This window comes from Mustela lutreola, chromosome 5 (assembly GCF_030435805.1).
Source record: "Mustela lutreola isolate mMusLut2 chromosome 5, mMusLut2.pri, whole genome shotgun sequence".
NCBI lineage: Eukaryota > Metazoa > Chordata > Mammalia > Carnivora > Mustelidae > Mustela > Mustela lutreola.
In genome coordinates, this window is record NC_081294.1 from 53,746,991 (window position 1) to 53,755,484 (window position 8,494).

The 8,494-nt window shown below is 43.8% G+C and overlaps 1 long non-coding RNA gene across 1 annotated transcript; it reads right to left on the reverse strand.

Moving 5' to 3' along the window:
- Positions 1-319: 319 nt before the first annotated feature.
- Positions 320-1,122, reverse strand: LOC131831351 (uncharacterized). Its single transcript, XR_009353610.1, has 3 exons — positions 1,044-1,122; positions 688-758; positions 320-423 (listed from the first exon to the last, which is right to left on the reverse strand). It is a non-coding gene; the product is annotated as an uncharacterized LOC131831351 (long non-coding RNA).
- Between the last annotated feature and the right edge of the window lie 7,372 nt (positions 1,123-8,494).

Below are 8,494 nucleotides of genomic sequence, written 5' to 3' on the forward strand. Positions count from 1 at the left end.
AACCCAGCCAGGGGAAGAAAGGGTTAAGGTGGAAGGGGAGGGAGGGAACCCTTTGGAGGGGCCCTCAGACTCAGATACGGCTAGATGCCTCTTCTGGAGCCTGGAGGTGGCGGCTGAGCTCCGTGGGGCTCCAGGAGGATTGGAGGAACAGACAGGAAATCCATTCTTGCTCTGCAGACACATCGGCAAAACGCCCAAAGCAAACAGCAGAGGAAGTTTGCTTTAGTGGAGACAAACTCACAACTTTGCTCTTTCAAAGCCTCTGTTTACAAGTCAAAGCCGAGGCTCAGGCGGGTTTTCTACGCACACTCATCTGTGAGGTGCTGCCGGAGGGCTTATAGTAACTGAGCTGGGCTGCTGTGGCCTCCAACGGAGATCTGCTCTTTACCCCTTGGGGAGCAAGGACTGCTTACCCCAGGCCTCCTGGGGTCAAATTTGGGAAAAGAGGAGATGAAAAAACAAAACAAAACAAAACAAAACAAACAAAACAAAAAAACACAAGTCCTTAGCACTGGTGAGTTTTCGAGTAGAACATCCCCTGTAGGTTATGGAGGGAGGTGAGCAGCGTGATATTGGCAGATGCTGGCCTTGGGTAATTGCAGCCTGAACAAAGGTGGTAAATAAAAATATGCTGCAAGAATAGAAGCCACAGAAGATGTCTCTAAGGGGTAGTGTTGGTTCCGTTACCTGGACGGTGTCTGATGTTATAACTGGATTGGGTGTACCTGTTCCCTTGAAATCAAGTCAGCAGCAAGTGTCTGGAATAAAAATACATTGGCTGAAGGTGGAGTTTGGGGAGTCTATAAAAACAGTATCATAGATCTTTTGTAACTTTACATTCCAGTGAGAGATTTCCTGTGGGAAAAGAGGCAAAGGTGATGCTCTCTGCTGACTAAGAGGAAAAGGGAGACCCTGAGGAACCAGGGGGATGGAGGAGACTGGGTGAGTGACAGCGTGTCTTGCCCTAAAGGGGCTGCTGATGAAGATGTCTTAGGGAGGGTCCAATACCATGATCGAGCCCCAAAGGTTCTGGAAGCATTTACCTCTGGTTTTGAATCCTGGCTGTGATGCTTTTTAGCTGTTGGGCCAGTCACATTCCTTCTTTAAGCCTTGGTTTCCCTTGACGAGAGAGTGGGGGGAGAGAGATTGAGCACCAAACACAAGGTGCATAGTGCTGGAGGGCAGTGCTGACACTGGCTTGGAATGTCTGTTTTCAAAGCCCTGGTTTCCACCATATACACTGCCATCACACACCCCATCCCCCAGCCCCACCCTGTCCTCCCCAACATCTCCTCTCAGTTTGGATTTTGAGCTCTTAGACCCAGCGCCTTTGGTCTCCGCTGCTTACATTAGGATCCTCAGGGCAGGAACTCCCCATGTTCTGCTAGTTCCTTTGAAATCTAGTGCTAATTTTTTCAAAGTGATTCTTTGACTCTTCCCGGCCATAATTTCTGGTTGAGCTTTGCTCCTCAGCGTGCCTTTTTTTCTCAGGCCATCCCCACTTTAAATACTTTTACCTCTCTCGAGAAGCATGTACGGGTGTGGTTCTGTGCCTCTGCGTTTCTCTCAACTGCTCATTCCCCGAGTGTGCTCGGAGGGTCAGTGGCCAAGTAAGTTAGGAAAATGGTTGCTTGTTTAAAGGGAGTTTTGTGCTAATGTGCATTATAAATCCCTCAAAAGATGCTATTGCCTGTAGGGTTTCTCAAACTGTTCGGATCTAGGAATTTAAAACTCTCGCTCCTTTGCTCCCCATCCCCTTTTTAAAAAAGATTATGTATTTATTTATTTATTTGACAGACAGAGATCACAAGTAGGCAGAGAAGCAGGCAAAGAGAGAGGAGGAAGCAGGCCCCCCGCCGAGCAGAGAGCCTGACTCGGGGCTTGATCCCAGGACCCCGGGACCACGACCCGAGCCAAAGGCAGAGGCCCCAACCCACTGAGCCACCCAGGTGTCCCCTCCCTTTCTTTTCTTCCCTGTTCTTTTACTGTTTCATGGGACCTGAATGTCATCGTACACGTATTGGAGGCTACAATGCCATTATAGTGGAGTTCCTAAGTAGGGGGAGCCCAAAGCCAGACTCTGGGGCCAGTTGTATTCCCGGGAGGGGGGTCTCAAGGGCAATGATCACCCCTGCTGTTGTTCTGGGGGGAATTCATCTTTTGCATCTAGAATGGTGCTCTTACCATCTTACTGCTAACCAAGTCTCTGTCTTATAAGACATTCAGGTAAGTGGTCTCCTATCTGTTATCCCAGTTCCCACGGCCTTATCTTTCACCTATTTGTTTCGGAGAAAGAGGGAACACATGCGTACAAGGGCGAGGGTGGGCTGGGGTGCGCAACAGAGGGAGAGGGAGAGATAGAATGTTAAGCAGACTTCATGCCCAGCGTGGAGTCCTAATGAGGGTCTCCATCTCACGGCCCTGAGATCATGACCGGAGCAGAAATCAAGAGTCGGAGGCTAAACTAACTGACTGAGCACCCTCGGTGCCCTCCTTGTTTGTGACGTCTGGCGTCCTTTCTGTGCCCAAACTTGATTCTGTATTGCTTGTGCCCACACACAACGCCCACCCATATCTCTATCTGTTTTCTTTCTTTCTTTTTTTTTTTTTTTTTTTAAAGATTTTATTTATTTATTTGACAGAGAGAAACCACAAGTAGACGGAGAGGCAGGCAGAGAGAGAGAGAGGAAAGCAAGCTCCCCGCTGAGCAGAGAGCCCGACGCGGGACTCGATCCCAGGACCCTGAGATCACGACCTGAGTCGAAGGCAGCGGCTTAACCCATTGAGCCACCCAGGCGCCCCTCTCTATCTGTTTTCTTTTGATTTGTCTTTCCCTCTGGGACTTTAGGATGCCTTGGTCTTCCTTTTTGGTCCTGTACCCTTCTAATCTTCCTTGCACTTTGCCAAGTTTGATAGGATGTAGGTGTTGAAGAGTTCAGGCTCTAGGGTCTGATAAATTGATTTCTGGTAATTGTAAACTCTTGGGGGGAAGTTACTTAACCTTGGGCCTCAGCAGAGCCACTATAACTCCCTTATACAGTCCTGTTGAGGATTAAATGAGATAGCCCATGTGGAGTGCTTCTCATACCACCTGGTGTATAGTAAGAGATCAGTAATTATCAGCTCTTACATTATCCAAGGCCCAAGGGCTTCTTTGATCAATTTAGCCCACACTGAGCTCTCTCATCTCTAAATACTTTATAATTAGTGTCACAGACTTAGCACTTGATTTTGTTTGTGACTTACTGATAGCTCCCCACACTAGATTTGGACTTAATTTTTTTTTTTTTTAATGAATAATTTCCAACATGCCAGAAGTAGAGAGAATAATAGCATCTTTTTGTAGGATTCTTTTGTACTTGTCATTGGTTTGGGTCTTTCATGATAGTTCTTTTTCATTCTGTTGTGACATTAACTCTCACATCCCTCCATACACAGGACACACTGGCATAGGCTGTAACTGAGAACAAGTCACCCCTTGTGTGGAAGGCTCTACGTAAGGATATCTTTCCTCAGTCTCTCCTGGAGGATGAGACCTCCCAGAAAGGCTGTCTTTCCCTTCTTTTTTTTTCAAAGGAAAAAATAGCAATCGACTTCCTAGAGACTACTTCATTTTCCAAAGGGAAACGGTCCCACCTCCCCTCTTCAGTTCTTCAGTGGAGCCTGGTGCAAAATAATTTTTTGAGTCAGTGACTTCCCATTTTTTTCCTAAAGTTTTTCAGAACTGCTCTCTAGTATCAGGTTTGAATCCCAGTTCTCGACCTTTGTGGCTTAAAGCAGCAGACTTGAGAAGAACAGATCTCAGAGCTAAATCTCCACGGCTCTCCCCCTTCTTTTTTTTTGCACTGGGTGATTGACATCCAGGGACAGAACATACTGACTTCTCTCAAGATACTGAGCAAAATAAAAACAACGTGCAGGAGGAAACATGATCCTACATTTATTAATGTGGCATCAGACAAGGTCTCCAGAAACATGTCTTACGCCACAATTCCTCTTGATGGCACTGGAGCCTTAAATATCGGAACAAGTCTGGTCTTTCTCATTCTAAATCCTATTATCTAGGTTAGCTCATCTGTATTCAAAAGATCAATGTTGCATTATTACAAAGATCCTTTCAAGTGTAAAAAGGATGGCACTTCATTACAGAAAGTAAAAGAAACTAATCAAACTTTCTTGGTGAAATCATTGACTTTTTTAAGTAAAGGGCAAATTTAAGAATTTGAAAGTCCGAGATGCGAGAGAACTCTGTGGTTTGGGCTCACTCCGGCATGCATGTGTCTGGTTGTAGCGCGTGGGTCTTGGATAACCTCAAGAAGAAAGAGACTTTCTTGAAAGATTCTCAGTGCTCGCAGCTATGCTCATTTCTTCTGTCACGTCGTGGTTGTGTGCCTTGGAAAAAATAAGCTGCTGGCGCGAAGACTCAAAGTCATGGTCCCTGGTGTGCCGTGTACAGGCAACACTTATATTGACCTGGTTAATAGAAATTGTTAGGAAAACACTGGTAAATATTATTTATTCATTGTCTTAACTCTTTTTTTAACAGACAGCTCTTATTTCTTATTATCACCAGTTGGGTGCCATGGGTTGTGTATTGGCAGGTAGGATGTTTATTAGGTGGTGTTCTTGGGGTCAACACCCTCTGAAAGAGAGGGGAGGGAAGGAGGAAGGGAATGGGAAAGATCCACATGCACACTCCAGGATACATACATAAGGAAGAGGGGCTCTGGAGTGAAAGCAGCCTTTTAGTGCTGTCTTTCCTGAGGAGGAGGGAGCCTGCCCTGTAATACAAACAACATTGGAAAGGTGCTTGATTTTAGCAAGCCTTCGGTCTTTAGTTGAGGCAATCCCCAAAGGGAGATGATAGTTGAGGGCTGTTTGCTGTCAGCACTCCCAGCAGCCTGGGTAAAATTCCTTTTATTTCTGCAAGTTGGATCTGGGCACACATCACAGTGTCCACCACTCTTAAAGGAAAATGTGCGTTGACCACCTTCTGTGTCCCAGAGCTGTGCAAGGTCCTGGGACTAACAGTGATGCATGAGGAACAGTCAGTCCTTGCCTTACGGTATTTCTGATCAGCCTCTTCATTCTATGATTAGTATGACACCATAGATGTAATTCCAAGTATCAGCTTGTATTCACTAATTTCACCTGCTAAAACACATGAGCTAGCTAGATTTTATAGATGGGGAAACTGAGGCAAGTGGTGGTGAAAGCTTGAGCAGGTTTTCCCCAGAGTCCTGAGAGCCTGCTACAATACTACTTCCACATGTTGCCATTTCTGTGAGATCAAAGCCAGGCTTCATCTTCCTGAGCCGGTGTCAGAACTAGCTATAACATTTGCTTACTGAAAGATATGTAGTATGGCGGTTACCTTCCAGCTGCACTATCCATTACTGGAACCCCTAGTCACATAAGCCAATTGAGCTCTTGAAATGTGGAAAGTCCAAACTGAGATGCTGTTAAGTGTAAAATACACACCGGAATTCAAAGACTTAGATGGAAAAAGAACATTAAAAAAAAAACAACCTCGGGGCGCCTGGGTGGCTCAGTGGGTTAAGCCGCTGCCTTTGGCTCAGGTCATGATCTCAGGGTCCTGGGATCAAGTCCCGCATCGAGCTCTCTGCTCAGCAGGGAGCCTGCTTCCCTTCCTCTCTCTGCCTGCCTCTCTGCTTACTTGTGATCTCTGTCTGTCAAATGAATAAATAAAATCTTTAAAAAAAAAAAAAAAACCTCATCTGTCCTTTTATATTGATTGCATGTCAAGGTAATAATATTTTTGATAGGTCGTGTTAAATAAAAAAGTCTAAAAATTAATTTCACTTGTTCTTATGTTTTATTGTGGCTACTTTAAAATTTAAAAATGACTTAGTGGTTTGAATTTGTGGCTTGCATTTTGTTTTTATTGGACACAGTTCACTTAGAGTATCTGAGATTCTTCCTATGGGGACATATTTTGCTCTTAAATACAGAGAAAATCCTGTTTAGTCTGGTATTGGGATCGGGTTCTTTTGATATGCTTCATTTAATTTGTATTTATTAATAGGGATTCTATTCACCAAACAGCTACTACTTGCTGGTTTTGTGATTGTTGAAAACTAGTTAGAGGCAGCCTGAGTGAGATGAATTAAAGTTCTATTGTTGTAGGGGAACAAGGTCATCAACTTGAAATTAATCAACGGATTTCAAATCACCGGGAAGGGATATTTTACCTTCAGCTTTACAGTTTCAGCATGTAAATTGCTGTTTAGAGGAGAGTCTGTAAAATCAATCCAGCCTTTCTCCCTTCAGAAATTAAAAGCAATTTATTTTTATTTTTGGCAAATCTTAGGAAACACTTGTACATCCAACTCCTTCACCCTGACACCACCTGTATTGCATGTTGTTTTGGACTTTTGAGTAGGGAGGTGGGAAATTTGGTTGTCTTCGTGTCCCACAGGATTTGGAGGAGACCCTTCTGATCCCTGTTGGGGAGCCCATCTGTCTCTACCTGATACATTTTATTTCAAATGAGTCAGAAACCCCAAAGCTAAACTTGGCCAAAGTAGCACATATCATGTGGACTCCAACCAAAGCCATATAAATCATCCCCAGATCATACCAAACTTGGCCTCCAAACCCGGCACAGATTTTCCAATCTGGTCCTGGAGTTTGCCAGAAGGCAGGAGGACCACAGGGATGTGTGGGTTGCAACTGGCTTTTGTCCCAAACTTCTGTGGTTAGTGAAGCTCGTCTGATCTGGGATTGGATATGAACACAGCTCGTGGACTCGAAAGACACCGAACCACCTTGAAGGGTCATTTGGTCCAAGCCCCTCCAGAAGATACCCCCACAAATAGCTATTTATCCATCCACCAACCTTTCCCCTACTCCCGTGCCCCCCCAAATCAAGAAAGATCCAGAGACGGTGTGTAAATAAATACATGAAGCATTCCAATTTATTGCTCTCTTAGTACTTTTTAATATCAGTATGCTGATGATAAGCCTACATTGGGGCCCCAAGTGAATGAACTTTCATATTTTTCTGAACAGATTTGCAGAGGCTGCCTTATTTGTTAGGCTGACTCTTGAAAATAGCAACAGTGTAATTTTTTAAAATTAATTTTTAAATTTTTATTTTATTTATTTATTTATTTATTTTTATTTATTTATGTTTTTTAAAGATTCTATTTATTTATCAGAGAGAGAAAGGGGGAGAGAGCGAGCACAGGCAGACAGAATGACAGGCAGAGGCAGAGGGAGAAGCAGGCTCCCCGCCAAGCAAGGAGCCTGATGTGGGACTCGATCCCAGCACGCCGGGACCATGACCTGAGCCGAAGGCAGCTGCTTAACCAACTGAGCCACCCAGGCGTCCCTTAATTTTTAAATTTTTAAAATAAACATATAATGTATTTTTATCCCCAGGGGTACAGGTCTGTGAATCGCCAGGTTTACACGTTTCACAGCACTCACCATAGCACATACCCTCCCCAATGTGCATATCCCCACCACCCTCTCCCAACCCTCCTCCCCCGCAGCAACCCTTAGTCTGTTTTTTGTTTGAGTCTTTTATGGTTTGTCTCTCCCGATCCCATCTTCTTTCATTTTTTCTTTTCCTACCCCCAAAGCCCCCATGTTGTATCTCCACTTCCTCATATCAGGGAGCAACAGTGTATTTTATTTATCTGATTTCTAGGGAAGGTTCTTTTTAAAGTTTTCACTCTTGTTATTTTTATTTTTTTAATGGAGAGGAACAATAGTGATTAATCATTCTTTGTTCTTCTTGGGTTAACACAATTTATTTTCTAGTTTTCACTGAGGTGGCACTGTGCTATATAGTATTTGTCTGATTTGTGAAGTAACCTATATTTTGGGGGAAAAAGACTTGGGAAGGTGGTGAGCATTTTTCTCTTAAATTCTACCCATGAACCCCCAAATAACGGCATCTCTGCATAAAGAGAGCTACCTTATCCTCAATGGGTTTTCTTTTCTGGTTTCTCTGACACAACAAATTGACATCCCATTTGAAAATCAAGCAAGGGCATTCCTGGAAACAAAGAAACAGGTGTGGTTGGAGCTTCCAAAGAACTTCTCAGTTAAAACAAATCCAATGAAAAACAAACAAACAAACACACAGAAGAAAGGATACTTCAATCTTCAATCTACCTAGCACCTGCCCCGCTGGGTAAGAGTTTAGGATTTATTATCTGTGTGTTTGGGCAATTGACTTAAGCTCTCTGCCTCAGTTTCTTCATTTGTGAAACAATGATAAGACTTTATCTTATAGAATGGCATAAAAAATACTGTAAAATTACAGGTGGAGTTTCTGGATCATCAAATGCAGGGAAGAAGTTATCAAATGTAGGAGGCAGCAGTGGTCACAGACATCATCTCTGCCAGTCTCAAAGCCTTTCTGCAAAGTTGTTTTTTTAAATGCCGGAAGAGGTTTCTAGCAGCATTTGTGCCACGAACATCTCACAAATGCAATACATGTATAATTCCCAAGAAATTCGTT